Source organism: Hemicordylus capensis, chromosome 2, assembly GCF_027244095.1.
Source record: "Hemicordylus capensis ecotype Gifberg chromosome 2, rHemCap1.1.pri, whole genome shotgun sequence".
Lineage (NCBI taxonomy): Eukaryota > Metazoa > Chordata > Lepidosauria > Squamata > Cordylidae > Hemicordylus > Hemicordylus capensis.
Genome location: NC_069658.1, coordinates 314,902,538 through 314,925,934, shown reverse-complemented (window position 1 = coordinate 314,925,934; position 23,397 = coordinate 314,902,538). Strand labels below are relative to the sequence as shown.

General features: G+C 43.0%; 1 long non-coding RNA gene across 2 annotated transcripts; it reads right to left on the bottom strand.

The window, feature by feature from the left end:
- Positions 1–1,328: 1,328 nt before the first annotated feature.
- LOC128347193 (uncharacterized) lies at positions 1,329–19,522 on the bottom strand. Of its 2 annotated transcripts, none has more exons than XR_008317438.1 (3): positions 19,285–19,522; positions 3,954–4,095; positions 1,329–2,795 (listed from the first exon to the last, which is right to left on the bottom strand). It is a non-coding gene; the product is annotated as an uncharacterized LOC128347193 (long non-coding RNA). The 2 variants fall into 2 exon arrangements; XR_008317439.1 differs by lacking the exon at positions 19,285–19,522 and adding an exon at positions 18,734–18,926.
- Positions 19,523–23,397: the final 3,875 nt, after the last annotated feature.

The following is a 23,397-nucleotide window of genomic DNA, read 5'->3' as shown; positions in this document are numbered from 1 at the left end:
GTATTTGTACAATAACTCCCATAATCCCCAGCCACAGTGGTCATTAGCCAGAGATTATGGGAGTTGTAGGCCAACATCTGCGGGAGGGCTGAAGCTAAACAGCCCTGTAAGCTTGTTGCATCACTTCTTCGGTCACATTTACATCAGCTTCCTCCTCCTGCTTTCTCCCATGGCCAGTTGAAAAGCCGCTACACAGTCTCAGCAAAAACACAGCTCGGTCATCTCCTCCATAGCTGACCAGTACCTTGATAACAAGCCTTGAAGAATAACATGGAGATTCTGAAGCATAGTCAGAGTTGTAAAACACCCCTGTAGGCACGCATTGCCTCTGCTGCTTCCTCAGGGTTTCTGATGCAGCTGGGGTTGTGGAGACCCTTCTTTCTTCAGAGCAGAGTCTGTAAAGCCATTATTGCCTCTGATTGGTCCAAGAGGGTGAAAGACCTAACCCACCTCTAGGATGGTCTGCAGCAACTCTCCTCATAACAAGCATAAATATAGTCTATACAAAACAAAAATGGTCAAGTCCAGGAGTGAAGTCAGCCCAAGTAAAAAAATCCCAGTCCATGCTGGATGGCAATCTCACTATCAGTCTGAAAAGGTTGAAAAACCTGTCTGTCAGCTATAGTCATGTTCTCTACTGCAAAATCGTCTACAAAACAACAGGCTTTTTTGTATGCCTGTGCCACAATTATTTATTTCAGGCTGGTTTTCACCTTGGAAAAACTTACCAGAAGGGAAAGTTGCAGCAATTTTTCTCCTGCATATATTCAAATGCAGAAGTCCCTCTGTACTTGAATGTAGCAGGTATATTTCTTTCTGCAAATAATAAAGGTATTATTTGCATTCCTTACCTTGAAATAAGCCGGTACCAGGCTTCTCATGGTGATATCTGAGCCAACTTTTAAAAAACACACACACAAAAACCCAAAGACAGACAACTAGAGATAAGAAGATGCTTGCCCACCTAGGGATGCCACTGACACATATGGCTGCTTTCAATTAGGAGATATACAGTATGTGCCTGCCGGGAACAGTTTATTTCAACAGAAGCTTTTTTTCTTCAAGCAAAATGAATACCGTACCTTTGGTATTAGGCTAGGCTAATTCAAGGATCGCCTATATTGGGCAACAGTGATATAGGAAGATGCTAAAAGGCATCATCTCATACTGCGTGGGAGGAGGCAATGGTAAACCCCTCCTGTATTCTACCAAAGACAACCACAGGGCTCTGTGGTTGCCAGGAGCTGACACTGACTCGACGGCACACTTTACCTTTAATTCAAGGATAGTTCAGACAGGTTAAAAAAATGGCGGCTTTTTTTCTCCTTATAAATCTCTTTATTTGTCAGTTAACAAACAAAATAAATGTTGGCATTAGGCCAGGGCATATTAATTTAAAGAAAAGTACAAAACTCAAGCACTGACATGATGTCAAGATACATAACTTTAAGAAGAAGTTGTATAGTTTCAGAAAGCAATAGCAGTAGCAATAGCAAAAGTCAAAAGTTCCAAAAAGCAAGTTGCATAATACAAATCTATTTCTTTCTCTCTCTTAGAGGGCTTGCTGAAGAAATGATTCAAAGGTTGACTTCTCCATCCAGGTGTCCTCAAATCCGTTTCAGTAACCACTCAAGATGTTTTCCTTCTCTCTCTCTCTCTCTCTCTGCACACTGTTTCATGCCTTAAAGGATTTCAGTCTTTCACTCCTCCCAATTCAAAACAAAAGTAAGATCAGGGGCAAATGACCTAATTGTTTTGACTGTGTGAAAAATAAGTGTGCAAATAGTGTGCAAAATAAGAACTGCTGTTTTCAGCAAAAACAGGGGCTCTCTGTGTAAGGATTCACAAAATGGTTCCATATGCTTTTAACTTTTAAAAGTTTTTAAAAAGCAAATAAACCTCTTTACTTATTTATACACCCATCTATACCTGAAATATGGATCTGCTACATGACATACCCATGAGATGGGCTGCTGCTGCTATGTTTTTGGATACTGGAAACTAATAAGATTTGTTATTTTTAAAGATAATTTTTATATTGTTTGCTAATTTTATATTGCGGTATTGATTGGTTGTTGTCTTTGTTATCTGCTCTGAGTTTTCTTTTGAATAAATATAAACACATATGAAATTGTGTATCAAATAAATATGTCCCAAATCATGTCTCGTGTAAGAGGCATTACATAAGCAACATTTTTATATTTCTCATTTTCAATCCTTGACAGCCATAAAACCCCTGCTGTACACATTTGAGTGCAGGGTTGCTATCCACTCTTGCAGAAGGCTATTGCTCATTTGCATACATAAATATAAACAAAATGTAAAAATAGGTATTGAATAGCTTGAGCTAAAAAAACAGACTGGCAAAAGAAGGGAACATTTAGATAACTGGTTTCAGAATCAGCTGAGTGGCAACTCTATTTAAAGTCCAGCATAAAAGCTGTGTTTTGAAATGTAGTTGCAGCCCAAACCTCAGGTAGGTTTGGGGTACAAATAAAGGGTCAGAAAGCATAGCTTTAATATGTATTTAAGGTAGTGTTAGTACCACACAATAATGGACAGAGAATAAGTGCAAGTGGTTCTTTTGCTAGGCCATCATATTAGTGGAAAAGAAAAAGGAAAGCCCACAACTATTGGGCTCACAAAACCCTTCTTCAGGGTCAAATGGTCCAAACTGTAAACACCCCTAAGAGAAATCATGGGAAGGAGAAAGACTAAAATGGGCCAGGAGTCAACTGATTCTCTTGTATTTGCTCTTCTTCTTCCTCATTTTGCATGGTCAGAGGAGACCAGTCCTAGCACAAAAACAGAGTATTCAGTGGAACACAGTGAAATACAATGCCAAAGAAGCTCTATAAATAACTGTACTTAGAGGGCGGGATTTAAATAACTGCATAATTATTCCTGTGTGCCAGAGGGGGCTTTGGTTTTTGTTTCCAAAACCACTTTTGAAACTGAGGGGTCTTGCAAAAGCAGTTGTGAGATGGCATAGAGGTCTACTGCTCAAAGATTTCCGGAGGCGGGAGGGAGTCGAGAACCCCACTGTCCATGACCAAGATCTCGGGTTGATCTGGGCCAGACTAATGTGTTACACTAAGGTTCTAATTCAGGTATTTGACTCATTGAGAAAACGCAGCACTGTCCTAACTGTGCTGAACAAGAGTAAAGGGGGCACTGCACAGGAAAGTAAACCCTGGATTCCTTTAGAGTATTTAATTGGAATCATGAACTGCCATCTCTTTTCTAATGCTATCCATGCATAGAAGAGTGAAAAGTCAAGTCTCTGTCCCAAAGGCTCGCCATCTAAGAGATATAAGGGAAATAACAGAGGAAATGGCAGGAAATGGGTGCAGAGAGTCAGCATGGACACTTACTTGGGCTTTGTCCCAGTAAGTCCGGGGTAGTCTAGGGGGGTGAGAGGAAGGGTTGAAAATAGTAGACATTAAGGAGGAATTTAAAGAAAATGAGAAGTAACATCTTAGAGACATCCTGTGAGGCAGTTCAAGGATAAGGGACAGCAAGGAAGAAAGAATCCTTTGAGGCAGCAGGACACCTTTTGAACAGTTGAGGGTAGGCTCTGCATCTTCAGTTATATGTTCACATTCACACTCACAGAATATTTTGCACACTAAAGTAATTTCAGCTATCTATCTATCTATCTATCTATCTATACCTGCCAACATGTCCCCTTTTTCCCATTCGTGTGAAAGGGAAAATAGGGACATGTTGACAGGTATGTCTGTCGGCCTGTCTATACTAGGCTTTACTATTCAGCACAATCATTAGATCACTTTTAAGAATGACTTATTAAAGTGATTCTAAACATGTTTGTTGAATTAGGATGCCCAGGTACACTAAATATAAGTAGCACATTTAGGCTACAGAGACAGATAGATAGATAGATATCCAATGGTGTTAGCATTATCTGAGAAAGTATAAGTGGCGCTGACTACCTTTGAGAAGCCTTTTGTTCATTCCTGTTCTTGAAGAATAGAAGCAGCTCTCTTTTCAAAATCAATAAACTGCAGCCCACCGCAGAGGAACCATGTTCTATAGGAAGCTTGTTACTCTGCTTAAATTTCCTTCTCATCTCACCTGAACAAATGATCAGAATAAATAATATATAAGAGTACATCAATCTAGAAATTTTAAACACCTGGCTATAATTTGTCATCTTATTAGCCCATTGCGGTGAGGCGGGGGGAGAGAATCAAAGTGCTGAGTGAGTCATTGATTGTGCTATAGCATTCTCAGAACTTTCCCCCTTGCTTCTTCAACTGGATGCTTGTCAGTATTTAAACTACTCAACTCCACCCAGCTATTTCCTCCTGGACAGAGTTCATGCATCTCTCTGTGCCTTTGCAGAAGCATCCCCATTGCTCTTTCAAAAGGAACTGGAAGATCTGCTGACAGTCTGGTTGATCACTGTGGTTAAAAGTGCTGGAAGTGAAGGACTTTGAGCTGTCTCATGTCGCAATGACAGAGGGGGACAGACTAGTGAGTCAGAGGGCTAGAGAGGTCAATACATTGGCCATCTCTTCTCTACTGCTCTGACACTATCCCTTTGGTATGTAGATTGCTATTCTTAAGGACTTCCTGCCTGCCTGCCTTGTTACTTCCTCTCTCCCTTCTCTTCCCTTCCTTCTCCCTTTCAGCATGCAAGCTCCTCTCTCCCTGCACCATGTGTGCAGAGATGCAGAATCTATCTGCATCCAGCTAGATAGATAGATTAGAGATCCTGTTCCCTCACTTTCCTATCTAGAATGGAGTTCTCTAATATATACTCCTTATATTGATTTGAAACTATGAACTGGCTCCAAGTTACTTTACTCTCAGCATACACGCATGCCTAACCAAATTCTGCTGTGTTGTGCCTCTGTGCACTCTGCTATAATGAAAAATGGTTTCTCTTACCAGAGAGAATTCCCAACAAAAGGTCAGTTGTTTCAAGCTGCTGGCACTTTTTTTTTTTTTTTTTTTGCAAGGAGGCTTTTCCTTGTACCCAAATCTAATTTCTATATACAGTTCACTGGACTTGTTACCCGCACAATTCATATCCTTCTTCTTGTCTCTTCTCTGTTTGCACTGCCTTGCACATCTGGCTGTTCATCCTTTGTTTCTGGCCAGATTCTTAGCCATCCATATATTGATGGGGCATTTTTGGCTGCTGCACCATTACTGGTGGGACTATGGGAGGGGCTGGAGTTTGCAGTGATTTCATTTTTCTTTTCAACTTTTCTGAAGGGAGTGTATGCAATTCCGACTATGCTATGCTGATGTTGCACTAGCAGAAGCTGACTGGGCATTGGGAGAACGCAGGATTGCTCTGTATGTGGCATAAGATTACAGCTTTATGTTGTGTTTCAAATGAATTACAAGGGGAACAAAAGTAGTCAGAGTTTAAAGAAAAGACCTGTGTATGACAACACCAGAAAGTGAGACCCTGTGATAAAAGAAAAGGAATGTAAAAACATAAAGGGAATTTTAAAGGCCAACTTCTAGCCCTTTATGGGCCTCCGAACCGGTTCGAAAGACCAGCAGTTCAACTGGTTCGAAGGTGGGGGGATCTCTTTAAGGATGGGGGATGGTGCTCTTACCCCTCCTGCTGCATTTCCCCCACCAGCACTGCCTTTTAAAATGGTCTGGTGGGGTGGCAGCATACCTCCTTGCTACCCCGGTGCCCCCTTGGACCAGAAGTGACCAGAGGTTGCTGCTGCGCGTGCATGCCACCATTTTAAAAGACAGAGCCAGTGGGGGAAATGTGGTGAGAGGAGCAAGAGCACCCTCCCCTGTCCTTAAAGAGATCCTCCCACTTTTGAACCAGCAGGCACTGTTTCCATGCACACCACTGCCCCTGATGCTGATGGAGCCACCTGCTCCGATTACACAGTTAACATCTGTAATGTGGGTTACAGATCAATCTTCTTTTTCAAGAATATAGTTCAAGTCTAGTAGTTCCTCACATTACCCCAAAGGCCAGAGACAGTTTTTTTCAGCTAAGATAGAGGCATCATTATTCATGGTGTATATACTATTTTCTTTTATGCCACCATCATCGCTGGTCAAGCAGACTTTTCATAGTGCCTCAAAATTCTGCAAACCCCATTTGGCCTGAGAGTGGAGCAAAAGAAATGAGTGTGCATCACACGGATGCTCTTTTATACCACCTTTTGAAAATATCATCTACCTCCAGCCCCTTTATAGTCTAAAGCCTTGTTAAATTGCACCTCTGCTTTGTTCATGGCCAACAAAGCTTCACTCAGATTTGTTCACTACTAATTAACTTCCTCCTCGATTCATCTAATTTAATAGGACTTCACCATTTCATTTGGTAGGCTTCTTTTTGAAAAAAATAAATAAACAAAGCTGTCAGCTACTAGGAGGACGACAGATAAACAGGCATATTATGAAGATGCAGCAGAGACTGCAGACTTGCTCCAGACCAAAGCCAATTAAGGGTTTATGAGAACTCTAGTGCAGGAAAGGAGAGTGCATGCATTATGACGAAGAACTGTGCCAGACTTAATAATGGATTTGAAAATGTGTTCTTTGCATTATGGAGCAAACAATGCTGTCCTGCACACACAATCACCGCTGTGGAGAGCAGTGTGGTTCAAGGATTGCTGTGGTCATGTGGGGGAAGGTACGGATAATCCTGCCATCCCCCCCAGTCCTCCCTAGCACCAGGGATTTTGGTCATGTGAATGACCTTAGAAACTCACTGCACTGCCCTAATTACAATGACAGGTTTTTAAAATTATTATTATTTTACACATTGTGAAGGACTACTCTGAGCTTGCCATAACTTTGTCCCACAAGAGAATATGGCCCTGTCTGCATCCCCAGCACCCGAGATACCCACCTACCAGGTAAGTTTCACCCTCATTGTTGGCTGCCAGGGGAGAGCTTAGCTTTCAGATGTATAGTTGTGGCTTCAGTCAAAGTAAGTCTCTATTAAGCACTTTTGTCAATCAGAAGAGGCTGAGGCCTGTCTTTCCCTGTCACATTGTCTCTCTCCCTTCAAGCTCTAGTAGATGTGGGATTAGGAAAGGGGGTGGGATGCACTTTCCTCTTCCTTTGAAACTCAGTCCCTTCTACAGGAGTTTGAGTATCTTTGGATGCTGGCACTCTTATCTCTTCCAGTCTGCCAATGTTTACTTCTTGGTGATCCAATGGGTATGCAGGACTTCACCACAGTGTCCCACACATATATTTAGATGCCCCTCCAATACTATCCCAGTTTCAAGAATAAGTTAAGTTTTAAGAACAAACATGTGCCTTTATTGAGAGGACGTTGGTCACGCCAAAGTCCTGTTGAAATGAATAAGAATTCAACCTTATGACTATCTATCTATCTATCTATCTATCTATCTAGCTAGCTAGCTAGCTATCTAGCTAGCTAGCTAGCTAGCTATCATATCTATATACGGCCTGATATGTGTGTGTCTAGGCACACAACAAATATAAAACAGAGTAAAAACAATTTCACAAAATAAAAAGTTAAAAACAATTAAAGAGTTTAAAATTAATTTCAGTTAAAAGCCTGAGAAAACAGATGCCTTGAAAGTTTTCCTAAAAGCAAACATAGATGGAGATGCTCTTATTTTGACAAGGAGCATATTCCAAAGCCTCAGGGCAGCCACAGAGAACGCCTGGCCCTGAGTCACCACCAAACAAGCCAGTGGCAATCGTAAGCAGACTTCCCAGATACTCTTAATAGGCAGCAAGGTTCATGACAGAGAATGTGCTCTCTTAAGTGTCCTGAGCTCAAGCCATTAAGGGTTTTATAGGGAATAACCAGCACTCTATTTCACTCTCATCCCAGTGAGGTCTACAGACCTCACTGATATCTACTCCATCCCACTACTGCAGTAATCTTTAGCTACTCTTATTACAGTATGTTGAGTAAAGGCATTATGTTGTGAGTATCCCTGCTACTGCTTCATATACCTGCCAGCAACTACTATGGCTTGTGCATTATGACTGCACTCCACATGGTAAGAGCTTGTAAATGTTATAGTGGAAGGGGAGATTTTAAAAAAACGAGATGCTGTTTTTGTCAGCATGGCATGAAGAAAGTGTGTTCTAATCCTTGCTTTGACAAGCTTGGCGTGGTGGTGTTTAGAGCAGGTACTAGGAAGACCTATTCCTGTAGCATCATGATACTGGGACCAGAGGTGTAGCAAGGGGAGAGGGGTCCCTGTTCGCCTCTCTCCCTGGTGGCCCCTCTGAGTGAAGAAAATAGAGAGGGGTTTAGCTGAGGGCTCTTAGGAGCTAGGGGGCCTGGGTTCTTTGAATTATATCTGCTCAATTATAGCTATGCCAGAGGAAGATAAGACAGATAAGAAGAAGGGCTTTTTCAGAACTTGAGATAGAACACTGGGGAGTCATGACATGATCGAAGTGTATAAAATTATGCATGGAGTGGAGAGGGTAGACAGAGAGAAATTTTTCTTCCTCTCTCACAACACTAGAACCAGGGGTGAAACTGAAGCTTGGGAAATTTAAGACCAACAAGTGGAAGTACTTTTTCACACAGTGCATAATTAATCTATGGAATTCCTTGCCAAGGTTGGATGGCTTTAAAAGGGGCTTAGACAGATTCATGGAGGGCAGGTCTATCAGTGGCTACTAATCTGGTGGCTGTGGGCCATCTCCAGCCTCAAAGGCACAATGCCTCTCAATACCAGTTTCAGGGGAGCAACAGCAGGAGAGAGGGCATGCACATACCTCTTGCCTATGGTCTCCCCAGAGGCATCTGGTGGGCCACTGTGTGAAACAGTATGTGGACTAGATGAGCCTTGTGCCTGATCCAGCAGGGCTGTTCTTATGTTCCTTTGAGTCACTCTTACAGTACACAGGACCAAGCCTTTTTAGGGCTGACAGTAGACGCGATGATAAGGAATCAGGGCATCCCATGGAGTACTGTGGTGATGTTTCTGTTTCTCATCCTTTACCTATGCCATTCCTCCATTGCTTCGTATTATGCCTGTAATACTGTGTACTAACATAATCATACCTTAACTCCCTACTTGTGGAAATGACCATGCCCATGGATCTAGAGACAGAGTCTTAGCTTGTTTGTCCACAAGTGAAGGGCTCACTAAGAAACTGGAAAGCAAAACCTCAGAGCTTGCATGCTAAAAGGCATACATTTACCACATTTACAGTTCTTAAGTGCTAGAGAAGAAAACTCACTTTTCAGGTGACATATATTTATGACAGTATCTTGGATGAGGATTTGCTTTTTAAAAAAATAAGCCTTCAAGTACAATACTTTATTTTTTATTTTTGTTGTCTGTAATTGTGTTGAGTTTTTCCCTCTAAGCTCCTTTATAGAACATGGAAGCAGTAAACAGTCCAAAGCACTGATGATAAAAAGTGAACAAGGGGCATATTATAATATGAGTGTTATGTACTCTGTTTAGAAAGGCTCTTTTAAGAAGTTTTCCAACTGTAAAACCTCACTGCTATATACACATTTCCAGTGCAAATCCTGAAACACAAAGCACACAAATGGATACCTTGACATTGGAGTTCTTTACACAATCTCTTGCAGAAAAGAGATCGCTGCTTATATGGAGCCATAATCTTTAAGAGAGCTTTTCTCTTTTAAAAAATGTCAATACTGTTGTGGAGGAATGAGGCCTAAACCTCCTTTTTGTCAAGAAGACTTTGCATTGTAAATTGCATTGCTGTTCAGTGTAAAGGAAGCTGTACAGCAATCAAAAGTTCATGGCTTCTGCCAGCAGTTTCATTTTTGAGGGTACTGGTTTGATTTTGGAGGCAAATTGAGTTATGCTGACTGGGTATTTTGAAAAATATAGGAGGGAAGTTTGTGTGTATATATAGGAGGCTGCTTCAGAAGAGTTTCAGTGTTAAAAAGAAGTTCAGTGAGTACAAGCTGAAGTTACATTTTGGAGAGCTGGAAGAGTTCAAATTCAGAGGAAGAAAGAGACACAGTTTGGAGTTTGGAGTGTAAGCTAAGAGTCCAGAAAAGCAGGAAAAGGAGTTTAAGAAGAAGTACAGGACTGAAGAGTTGCTGGCACAGTCTGAGAGAGAATCAGAGCTTGGGCTGGAAAGAGCTGTGAAATCACTGGCAGAGAGTAGAAACTCCCCGGAGAGCTAAAAATCACTCATAAGCAAGAAGAAAGAGTCTGGAGTTAACCCCTCATACTATGAAGGAGAACACGACTCGATGCTGAACATGGACAAGATGGGTTGCTGGAAAAATTGAAGTGACTGCAAAGGACTCTGTTTTAGGGCCCAATGTTAGACAGGATAGTTGGATGCATTTTCCCTATGCTCATTTGGTTGCTGGGGTGTTTTTTTTTTAACCAAATTTTTAAATGAACTATTAATATAAAGTGAACTAATTTTTAAAGTACAATTTCTTGTTATATTTTAAAAAGTTATAGCTTCTGTTTTCTCTACCCCATGCCTAAAGCCTTTACCATTCTACCATTTTATGATGCCGGAGAGGTTTGGAAGACTGTTGTAGTAGACTCAGCCAGAATAAGCCTAGAAGTCTACTTAGTGGGAGTGGTTTAAATGAAAGATCACAGGGCGGTCGAGACCAGGCTGTGACAAGTGGTGAGAGCACAGGGTGAGTAGTCACAACTGCATTTTGAGAAGAGGTGCTTAATTCTGCTCCTTAAAATATTTACATCAGTGCATCAGCGCTGTTGCATTGATTTTAAAAGGTCCCCATTCATATATCTGCACTTCCTTTCCCAAGCTGATTTTATATTTAGAGTGCAGTTTATATGTTGGTCCTGTCTCCTTTTCCTTCAGGCAGTGGAGAAATACCTAAGCAGAGTCACTGCTACTTTTCAGTAGTCATAGAGCTGTCAAGGACTATATGAACTAATCTGTCTTAAGCCCCCTGTCCTCAGAATTAGACTGAAGCACAGACATCTGTTCAAGAATGCTATTCTGGCTGAATTTTTACAACTGTACTGAAGTTGGCTGTTAAAGTGTTACTCCTATTCCTATAGCAACACCCATAATTTTGGAAACCGCCTGCAGTAAGTAGATTTAAATTGAAACCATTAATCAAAGGGGGAAAAACAACTTTAGTTGAGATAGATAGATAGATAGATAGATAGATAGATAGATAGATCTGCAAAACATAGATAAATATGGGAGTGTAGCTATTTTAGTTCATACATACAAAAGAAGGCATGATAGCACTGTCTTCAGAAATGTCACTTGACTTCTTCTATGCCTCACATCCAAGCTTGACTACTGCAATGCACTTACAGCTGGGCCGTATGTAGTCCGGATGTATGTAGTACTTTATATTTAGTCCAGGAACTGCAACTGGTGCAGAATGTGGCAGCCAGGCTAGTCTCTAGGGCTACCTGAGGAGACCACATCACTCCTATTTTAAAAGAACTAATTGGCAACTCCTTCATTTGTAGAGAAAGGAAGGTGAGTCTCTGTTGACACTGCTGACTATATAGAGTGTCATGTCAAAGTATGACACCTCAGATAACTGGAATGCACTAGGAATCCCTTTTTGAAAGATACTTCTTACAAGCAGGGTAGAGCCAGCTGGGATCCTGCAAACTAGACAAGGAAAATGTAGTGAATAGATCATGGTCTTGGAAGTTACATCCAAGTGAGTATGCTTAGTATTGCAACTTTACCATTATTCACTACAGATTTGGAGGTTGAATAGATCAGATTGAGAGGGATTAACACATTTTGAAGTCATAGAAATAATAGTTTACCCATCCATCTCTGTATAAATGCTTATGAACAGAATGACAAAATGTTGCTTATTTCTCTTTCCACCCATCTCCGCACAAATTAGGTTCACTTTAGGATGGTCCCGGGTTTCGCTATCTTAACATCTCTGAGCATTGTGAGCTTGCACAATGCCCATACCGAGGCATACCAAAGATGTCAGGACAAAAGGGACATCTGAGCCAAGAAGATGATTCTCAAATAAAGACAAGTTGGTGGTTGCCTTTAGTAATAATGGTTCATTTCAAACCATCTTCTAAACCATGGCTGATAGGACTGAGAACATGCTGGACTAATGGAACTCAGGAATTGCCTGGGTTGAAGCTGAGAGCCACTTGGCACACTGGCTAAACTGCAGCATCATTGCTGGAATAAAGGATTCTCAGGCTCTGGATTGGCCCCACTCAGCCAGGATTGTTCACTGGATCATTCTGGAACAGGAAAGATGATAAAAGGCTTCCTGTTTGGGCTAGGACTTTGACTGAGTAATAAGGTCTCCATGAGACCTTAATGTGTCATAGTCTGTGATTCCTGGCTTCAGTCCCGACTCCTGGCTTGCTTCCTAGTCCTGACTCCTGGTTTGACTCCCCAGCTCTAGCTTCTGGATTCTGCCATGACCCTTGGCATGACTCCTTGATCCTAATTCGTTGCTTGATCTCCAGGCCTGACTTCTGACTCTGAACTCTCCTGCAGGTGCTGCCCATGGCCCAGTTGTGATAGAGATGATATCCATGGAACAGCACTTTCCAAACCTGAGCCCCCTGAAGAGCCATCCCCCCTCCTATACTGTTACATGCCCCAATATCTGTACACCAGCAGCAGCAACAACAAGATAGGTGAGATAAGAACTGGAGTCCTTAGGAGCTCAGGCACTCTCCTCCTCCTACCGTCAACTGGACTTGCCTTATCGGGTAAACAATCTGGACAGGACAATTCTCTCCTCTATTTCTAGGTTACTTTAACACCTGTGATGTCCAGAGTGTGCAACTATCATTTGCACCTATCCAAATTACAGTGTGCAAACACACTTCAAACCATAGTTTTCAGTCTTGTTTTGCTAGTTAGCACTAACCATAGTTTGTCCAATTAAGATTATTATTATTTATTATTAAAAAATTTCATACCCCTCCCCTCCAGTACAATACTGCTCGAGGTGGCTCACAAGAGTAAAAGTAATATAAAGTTTAAAAGAAAACAAAAACCCAACATAGAATAAAATCAGTTAAAACAAACCAAATTAAAAACAAAAAAATAAAGGTAAAATAAGAACTCAATCAACTTACCAAAAGATTTTTAAAGCCTCTATAAACAAATGGGTTAAGGGATCTTTAAAAAAAACCCTAAGGGGGGGAGCATTGAAAAGTTATTCTGGGAGGGCATTCCACAGCTGAGGGGCCACAACCAAGAAAGCCCTGTGTCTTGTCCCTGCCAACTGAATTTCAGTCAATGGTAGGGCCATGAGCAGGGGTCAAGATGATGAACTAAGAGCTCTGGCAGATTTGTATAGGTGGATGTGGTCTGACATCTACCCCAGCCCCAAGCTGTATAGGGCTTTAAAGGTCAAGACCAGCACTTCGAATCAGGTCCAGAAGCCAAGTAGCAACCAGTGAGGCTGCCGCAGGATAGGCATGATCCTTGAGGAGTGACTAGCACTCAAGAGCATCCTTGCAGAGCATTCTGGACCAGCTGAAGCTTCTGAACAGTCTTAAAGAACAGTCCCACGTAGAGTGCATTGCAGTAATCCAATCTAGATGTAACCAGTGCTTGAGTGATGGAGGTTGGTTCTGACTTCTCCAGGTAGGAGAATTGGCTGGCAAAAGGCATACCTGCATACTGCCGCCAGCTCTGCGTCCAAGGACAGCATTGAGTCTAGAAGCACCCCCAAGCTGCAAACATAGTCTGCTGAAGCATATAGGAAACCAGGAAACTGAAGAGGGTATCAGTGCACTATGGTTTCAGTGTGTTCATGAGAGATGAAGAGGGGAAAAGAAAAAGAAGAAACTGCAGCACATTTCCAATCCATCATTTGAAAGATCAGAATGCAATGTCTGAATTGGGCCAGCCTGGTGGGCCACCTTGGCCCACAGCATTAAAATAAGGCCGTTAGATTTTAGCTTTCACACAGAATGTGAACATATATTGTCTTTTCCATTTACACATATTCTTTTTTTCCTACTTTTCAGAAATTGCCTTTTGGACAGAGGAGAGCTGGTCTTGTGGTAGCAAGCATGACTTGTCCCCTTAGCTAAGCAGGGTCTGCCCTGGTTGCATATGAATGGGAGACTAGAAGTGTGAGCACTGTAAGATATTCCCCTCAGGGGATGGAACCGCTCTGGGAAGAGCAGAAGGTTTCAGGTTCCCTCCCTGGCTTCTCCAGGATAGGGCTGAGAGAGATTCCTGCCTGCAACCTTGGAGAAGCTGCTGCCAGTCTGTGAAGACAAAACTGAGCTAGATAGACCAATGGTCTGACTCAGTATATGGCAGCTTCCTATGTTCCTATGACATACGTTTTCTCTGTCTTACCATCCTTCAAAACCATTCTGGTATGATGTTATTGTTTCTGTGGCTTGACTGTTCGAATTGCGTAGGACAGAAGATATCTCCTCTAAAAGCAAACCCTGAAACTAATAGTAGGTAAGTAAGTAAGTAAAACTTTATTTCGGTCATAGACCAGCAATTGAAACTAATAACATTGTTAAATATTATAACCAATTTTACACTTATAGGCACTTTTAGCCCCCTTTTAAAAATCCATCATATCCCTTTAAAGAATCCAGGGGGAAAGTAATTCACCTCTGTTGGTGATATCTCTGAGTGTCTTTCTTTAATGTTCAATTTTAAAGCAGTAACAAGCTAGCTCAATAGGCTGTTGGGTAGGATTTGAAGCCTAGTGTTCATACAGTGGATTGAATTCTGTGCATCTTTCACATGATTACCTGATACTCCTAGGAAAGAAGATTTTCAACATAAATTCTTAGGAGACCTGGAGTTCATATATGTGTTTTAAAATATCCCATTTATTATATATGGATAAATATATCCTGGCTCAAGTGATATCTCACTGATGGACCTGCCATGCCAACATAATATTCACCAGAATGGTAATAGAGATACCGAAGAAGCCAAAGCAACAAAAATCCATTTAAAGTAAGCTGTGAAGAGGAGAACACTTAAAAATAAGAAACCGGGTGCTTTCCAGGCCGCAAGCTTGAGTATGGGAGGAAGTGGTGTAAAAGCCAACGGCTTACCCTAACAGGCTTCAAAATGTGTGTACTCACCCTCTTTCCCCTCGGGGCTCTTGCAAAAAAGTAATAATTGGTCAATGGCAACTGAAGGAGGTACCGCTGGTACTGTTGCGCAAGAGTAGTACTGGGAATTTTTAAAAAAACCGATTGCAGAGGCTAGTTGTTTTGTGCGAGAACAGCAGGAAAAAAATAATTTTTTAAAGGATGATTTCAAAAGCTGAGAGGCAGAGATTAAGATATACCCATTTTTAAGCCCCTCCACTGCTCTCAAAACTATGAAAATCAGCTACTATTTTCTCACACACATACAACATTTTAAACCTGAAATGTCAAGAAAAGATCCAAATACAGGCTGTGGCTGTGCGAATGGCACCTTGCTGTTCCCGTATGCAACCCAGATCGTATGAACACATACCAAGCCTGTATGTAGTGAAGCAATTTTAAGTTGCTGTCTGGAAAGCACCCAGATGTTGGGTTTTTTCAGCCTTCTGTCAAATTCTCAAATTCAAAAAAATGAATTTATGAAACATAAACCCCATAATTAAAGCTATAAATATGAAACACCACATTCTAAAATCATCCATCAAGAAAGAAGACAGAAAAAGTGTGTAAGCAGGATTGCTTTGAAATAGCACCCACAACCTGGGGTGCACCAAGATGATTTGGGCACCCAGATCCCCCAGCTGCAAGGTCCCCCTGCATGTGAGGGCCCCCAAAACCTCCTTTGGGGGGCCCACCCCGCCAAACCTCTGTTTTTCAAAAACTCACGCCTTACCATGGCAGAGGGGTGCCCGCGAGGCGGAGCGGAGCAGTCCTTCTCCCTTCTCCGCCCCTCCCCTGGCAGCGGAGAGACCGGAGGGACACCGGCCACGTCCGTTCAGGCCAGTGTCTTTAACAAAGTGCAAGGCACGCCTGCGCAGTTTAGAGCTTGTCGCAAGGGCTCACACTCACAATTCCTTCCTTCTTTCAAATTTCTCCACCTTCCTTCTTTTCTATCAGGAAGGGCAGAAGAAGAGTACTGTGATGCTATTTTGCCTCCCTCCCTCTGCAGGCTATCCAGCAGGGAATGCTGGGTAGGCTGCCATGCTGATCCTGAAAGCTGGCCCACAGTTCACTGCCTGAAGTGACCTGCTTTATGCTGCTTCATGGGAGGGCAGCCCTATCTACTGCTGAGAAGTATCTTTGTGTGCTGTCATTGTTTTGTGTTCTATCCTTTCATAATCTGCTTTTGAGATGGAATGCACACCCCTGTAGAAAAGAACAATGACTGTATAGCTCTCTCCACACTCTTTCCCTTCATTCTTCTGCATTTCAAAATGGAGTAGGCAACGCTATGAGCCCACTGTGTTACAATAGTGTCTGGACCTTTCCCAACCCAGGGATAACAGCAGATTGGGTTGGGCAAAAACGAGTAGTAATGTGGAGTATCTATGTTTTGAATTATTATAGCAATGGCTTATATGTATAGTTAATGTGAACCGCACAGATAGGTAGGCGGGAAGTCAATATTTACTTAATCGTAAGCTATTGTAAAAGCCAATAAAAATTTAAAATGCAAAAAAAACCCAAAAACCCCAATAGTGTCTGGACCTTTCACAAAACACACACCACACAAAGTATAATGGTTATTGTTAACTATGTCTTATAGTTGTACTCATGTTAGGTAACCAGTCTCATGTTGGTGAAAACTGAAGAGTCTTAATATTCTATCTGTTTTTAATTTCATTAGGGTGTGAAAATAAAGTTAGAGGTTTTCTCAGTGAAATTAAACCTGCAGGGTGCATGTCCACTTTATCTGCACATCAGTTCTATAGTTTTGTTTTTCGCTTAAGAACTTGGGCTTTTTAGAAGCTTGTATCATTATTTATTCCATAGTAATTGTTGACTAAAAAATAAAGGGGTGGGAGGAGAACATTAATGCCACACCATACAACATTTCATTTCATTATGGGTGCTCATTTTGTTATGGGTAAATCCAGAGGCATATCTAGGGAAAATAGCACCTAGGGCAAGCACTGAAATTGTGCCCCTGTCTAAACAGGGATGATGGGATTTGTAGTCAACAACATCTGGAAATCCCTGTTAAAAGGAACACTGTACCATCTAGACATGGTTCTTGATCAAAACCTGAAAACACGAGCCATTTCTATTAAAGACTTAGAACAACAGTCAAGAGTTATGTGAGGATTCCAGTGTCATTTTCTGTCTCATTTTATGCTTTTTAAAAAACATGACTTTGTCTTAGAGGATCACCTGCACAAATTCCTGCCAGCCTTTGTCTTGTGATGACTGTTGGCTCATGATGGGGTATATGTGCATTCACCACACTAGTGCTTACATTGGCACCAGGTGGGAGGAGGATACATTACCCTGTTTCCCCGAAAGTAAGACCTAGCAGTAATTTCTGATGTACCACTAATTGCCCTAGTGCATTTTGGGGGGCTAAAATTAATATAAGGCACTGTTTTATTTTCGGGGAAACACGGTAGTTTGCAACACTAGACAGAGGAATTTGCAACAGGAGCAGACAGCCAAGTTCTGCCAGGGCCAAAACCAGCCCTTGAAAGACTAAGAAATCATTGTAATTTGCCCCTTCCTGTCACAAGCAGCGTGCTGTTCTTTTATTATTGACCCTAACTCTCAGATATCCCAGTCATGGATGGGAAATTCAGGGTCAATTTACAAGAGACACATTTTCTACATGGAAGTTTCTTCTGTGCAGGTGTTGTGCAGAAACCCATGTGTAGTGATCAATACATTTGTATCTATTCCGCAGTTTCTTACAAAAATGACATCCCCACAGGAAATTTTGCTTCACATTAACTAGTTCTGGGTGATAGGCAAAGGACAAGAATTTGGCAAAAGAATTTGGGCGGTATAAAAATATGTTAAATAAATAAAATATTTGTTTTTATCTTGTTGTAAACCTCCCAGAGACATAAGTTTTGGGTGATATTAAAATATGTTAAATAAAATAAAATGATGTTCCATTGACCAAGAAATGCAGACAATGTAAGCATAAAGCTGGATACAACAAAGCAGGAAGTGCATCAGAGACCCTGGGCAACAGCAAGGTCTTTTATATGTTTTTCCATATGCAAGGAACTGTCAGATATGCAAGGAAATTCCTGTCTCTAAAAGTCATTTCACTTTATGATATACATACATTTAGTTAAAGGATAAGCAAAGTACAGTGTTTAAGAAGCAGAGCCCCATACACCCAGTTCTTTCCCCTATGACCAGAATAGGGTCATATTCTACTGGAATATCTCCTGTGTTTATGGATAACTTTCTGCTGAACTTTACTCTTAGTGGAAGCAAGCTAGGTGTGTTATTTATGTTTGAAAATCTAATTCTAGATCAATTTGCTTGGATTAATAATGAACACACAACATTTGAATCTAGATTAATTTTAACCTGAAATGAAATTATATTAATATAAATGTAAAGCTGGCTTTATTTAATTGAATGACTATTTACTTTCAATTTTTTAAAAAAAATCATATTAAGTTCAGAATAATATCTAATTCGGCAAAGGAGATTAGTTAATTTTAATTCAGTTTCACTGAATATACATTTTTGGCAGTTTGAGGGATGCAAATGTTTATATCAATTGCAAACATCTTGTATTTCTAGAGCTAAATAGTTATTTAGTACAATGTGTTGGATGCAAAGAATTTTGAATTCATAAAGCTGAAAACGTAAGTCAGCTTTCTCAGTTTAAAAGCTGCACCTACCAAAATTCCCTTCTTCCATATACAACTAAAAGGAAGGTGCCCTCTCCTCCTTTGCAGCTGAGCACTTGATCTGCAGCCCTGTTCCTTCCTTTCCCCCAGCAATGGATTTCCCCTTCTCCTATACAGTCAAGGCTTCCCTTCTCTTCCTTGAATTCATCCTCTTCTTGCAGGCTTTCCATTGAAAAACCTCCTGCCTTGCAAACTGCAAGCTGCCACAACTGCTCTCAGGTTGGAAAATGCAAATACAAGGTTTTTTTAAACAAGAAGAGGGAGGCAGGACAGGAACCTGGAGATCATTCACATTTCTGGACCTCTCTAGGCACGAGCTCTTTGTTCATTTAACCCTTTCAGCCTCTCTTGAAAAACTAGTTTGTTGTTACTGTTCTCTTTCAATTTCTTTCTTTCATTGTATACATTTTAAAAAACAAACAAACATCCTTGGCAGGGGCAGGGAGGACAGGGGGAAAGCGTCAGCCCGAGAAAGCACCAGTCAGATATAATTTATTTGAGACTTCACTTGAGAGCAGGCGGGGTAGAGGCAATTTACTTACGTTGGACTCTGGGGTGGGTCACTTGCAGCAAGAACAGAAGCTGAATAGATTGCAGGAAGCCAGAGCCAGCAGGGCAGGCAGCCACAGTGGTTGCAAATGGGAACAAGCAACCCCGCCCAGGCTACTAGGATTCTCCCCCCACCCCCAACGAGCACTTGCCAGTGTTTGCTGCCTGAAAGCAAGCCTGAAATGACTCCGAAGAGCTTGCTCGGGCTCTTCGGAGCTTGAGGCCATGCTCCCTTTGATATCACATGCAAAGGGGCATGGCCTCAAGCTCCTTGCTCGGGCTCTTTGGAGCTTGAGGCCACGCCCCCTTTGACACCACATGCAAAGGGGGCATGGCCTTAAGCTTCGAAGCGCTCGAGCAAGCTCTTCGGAGTCATTTCAGGCAGGGCTTGCTGGCTGAAAGCATCTGTTCTTCCTTTCAGAAAGTTGTAGCAGTATGAAAGACTGAATTTTTATGAATCCAGAGACATTGAGAAAATACATATGGGCCACATTCACACATAACGCAGAACCACAGTTGAATAGGCCTGCAGTTCTGTGGATGTTATGTCTGAATGCAGGAAACCAGACTCAGGCGTGGTGATGAAACCAAGGGTTCAGAATATATATTCTTGAATCTGAACCCTTGGGTTGTTGTGAGTTTTGTTGCCACAATGTGAGTTTCCAGGTAGCCTGAGGTACAGCCAAATTCAGAACCTCAGGCTACATCCCCTGGAACCAGAGTTGAGGGAGGAAGTTAAGTCAAGAAGGAAGCCCACACAGCCAGCTCCCCGCCTCTCTGCAGTCTCCCTGACTGCCAAGAGGACGCTCTCCTGAACGTCCGAGTTTGGACGAGAAAGCAGGACATGGAACCCTGGGTCCATGTAATGTTCCATGTTACATGCGAATACAGTCCTAGTCAGTTGAGGGGAAGCTGGTTTTACCAAGGTAGTGCTGTATGCAAGGGCCGTTCACTGAACCAAATCTGATTTGATGCAGTCTCTACTAGAAGCATTTTGTACCATATCATTTTGGAGCAAAAATGCTTTTAAGTCACGTTTTAAAAATTCACACACACACACACACACACACACACACACACACACACAGAGACAGAGCGCAATATTTGCTCAAAATATTGGTACAATGCTTTTTATATATCATATCAGGCTGTATTAAATTCCACCCACTTTCATGCATGATGTCATAATGCTTGCTCTAGTGATGTGCCATATTTCTGCTGGTGGGGCAGCATCATACCTCCTGGTCACCCTGTCCCCTTGTCAGACCAGAAGTGGCCAGAAGTACCACGCACGTGTGCATGTCGGTGTGATCGTGGCACACGTCACGTGTGCACCTGACGTGTGTGCATGAACGGGTGTGATGTGCATGAGCATGCACATGGTTCTTCTGGCCACCTCCGGTCTGATGAGGGGACGGGGCGGCAGGGAGGTGTGCCAACCCTGCTGGACCATTTGAAAGTGCAGCGACAGTGGGGGAAACACGGCAGGAGGGATAAGAGCACCTCCCCCACCCTTAAAGGTATCCCCCGCCTTTGAACCAGCTGAACTGCCAGTCGTTCAAACCTGTTTCGAGGCCCATAAAAGGCGTCAGCCACTTCCAGTTTTACGCTGACCGGCGTGGCAAGAGGATATATAGCTGCCCTGCACCAGCATTTTTTAAAGCAGCAACGGAGAGGGAAACATGGCAGGGGAGGTAAGAGCACCTTCCCCGTGCCTTCAAGTCACTCCTAGCCTTCCAGGTGTGCACGGAACTGGTTCCACACACACCCTTAGTAGGAGCTGCAGACCTGACAAGGGAGCTGAGGGAATGCTTGAGAGGCTTGAGGAACAAGCAGGAACAGGAGCACAGGGATTCCAGTCCATAGCAGGCATAGGAGCTCAGGAGACAAGGAGGGTCTTCACACGATTAGTGTGAAGAGCAATAAGGGGGTTTGTGGGGAGAGTGGGCTTACCCCTCTCTCCCCGCAGATGATCAAAAGGGAGCCCTGGGTGGCCGAGTCAGCCGCCCACACAACTGCCAGCTCTGCCACAGAGCCAGCGAGGGCTGCGGGGATCGGGGGCCACACGGCCCCCAGAAGTTCCAGGATGCATCCTGGAGAGACCCCCCGAGCCTGCTTGTAGCCTCCCGGTTGGGGATCTACTCGTGTGTCGCCGTGTGCCGTGGCAACACACGATAAAAAAGATGAGGTTAACAGAGTGCTCCATTAACATCATCTAAGTGGAGGGGTACTTTGGGAGGTTTGCTGCTGGGAGCCACGTAGCTCCCGTTGCAACACACAATCGCCCAAAAGCAGGCTAGGCTCCTTTAGCCCGCTTTTGGCCAATTGTGAGAATAGCCTCAAGGTCTTATCTGAGCAGTTGTTGCCAACAACTGGTTGGTGGTGTGTGTGCGCGCGCGTGTGTGCGGGAAAGTGACTTAAATACTCTGGGAAAAAGCCATGCCCATTCCCTGGAGACTCTGGCTGCTGTTCTTCCTTGAGGAGTCCCATTAGTTTTCAGCCTCCTGGCAGTGAGCTGCATGCTTCTGCATTGCTGGATTAGGGTCTTGTGGGCCTGGGTATGATGGCATATTGGAGAGCAAGACTGAGGATCTCGATGAGCCTGAGGGGTTGCAGTTGAACCCCGGGTTCTGGCTGGGTCTGGAGAAGAGGAGGCAGGAGCGGAAGTGGGAGTATCCCCCAACAGGCTAGCTGGAGTTGGGACAGGTGGTGCCTCAGCATCGCCTTCCTGGATGGTGGTGGAGGGGCCTGGTGCATCTGCAGGTGACTCTGGGAAGAAAGCTGGTATGTCACAGGATGTTTCTTGGAGAGGCTCTTCTTCTGGAATCTGCTCCAAGAGTTGTTCAGGGTCTCCAGTCAGTTGGAGCTATAGACCCCACCACCAGCCTTGTCCTCTGAGTCTTCCTCGGTCTCTGGGTGCCCCAGTTCTTTCTCGATCTCTGGGTGCCCCACCAGTTGGATCCTCAGGGTGGTCCCTGACACATTGTTATGTTTGTACCTGGCAAACATATAGATATAAATGAGATGGAGGCACAAAACAAAACAAACAGACTTTCCTTGGTCTGAGTCAGTAGGCAACTGGCTTACACACACAGCTGCCTGCTTTTATACCTACTCAGTGTTACAGCAAATTTACACAGATAACAATCACAACACCCACCCATTCACAGAGGCAGTGACAATGGTATAGGGCTGCATTAAACCCGCAATATACCAGCAGCCTCCACCCACACCATTGTTGCTGCACCCCTGGTTAAATGGAAAATATCAGTTGAATATTTTTTAACCAGTGGTCTATCATTCCCAATATAGGTCTACTCCAGGGCACAAAAGTTCATTGTGTCACAATTACTTTTGAAGGATTATCAAGCAGCATTGCAGTGGTTAGGAGATTGGGTGCTGACATTTCCATGGTGCATATAAAATCTTGGTTTAGTAATCTACCCTGTGAGGAAAACATTGGGCTCGTTCTGATGACCATATGGGAGTGGGCTGGGTGGAAGGCACACTCCTACCTCGTGCTTTCCAGATGACCAGAGCCTCTTTTGGGCTCTGCAGCTCATTTGCCCACTTGAAAGCTGCAACAGTGTTCTTCACTCCTGAAATAAGGAGCTGGAGCCTCCATATATACTACAATGCATTGCAGGAACAATGAACATAAAAACAGCCCTGCTGGATCAGGCCCACAACCTATCGGGTCCAGCATCCTGTTTCACACAGTGGCCCACCAGATGCCTCTGGGGAGCCCACAGGCAAGAGGTGAGGGCAGAGGCGTAACTAGGGAAAACAGCGCCCGGGGCAAGCACTGAAATTGCGCCCCCACGCTGCGTCCCCCACGCCGCCCCCACAACACACATCTGACTGACACACATGTTTCAGAAAACTTTTATTTTAGAAATTAAAAAAATTACAAAAATTACCAAAAATTTCAAAATGCACTACATACTTAGGTTTTTCCTCACAACAACCCTGTGAAGTTGGCTTGTATCTCAAACATCAGAATTATGATGCAATGATGATTATTATGATTATGATGCCCCTCCCTCACGCCCTGGTTCTGTTCCTGACTTTCCCTTGTGAGTGACTGTATTTTAACAAAACGAAAA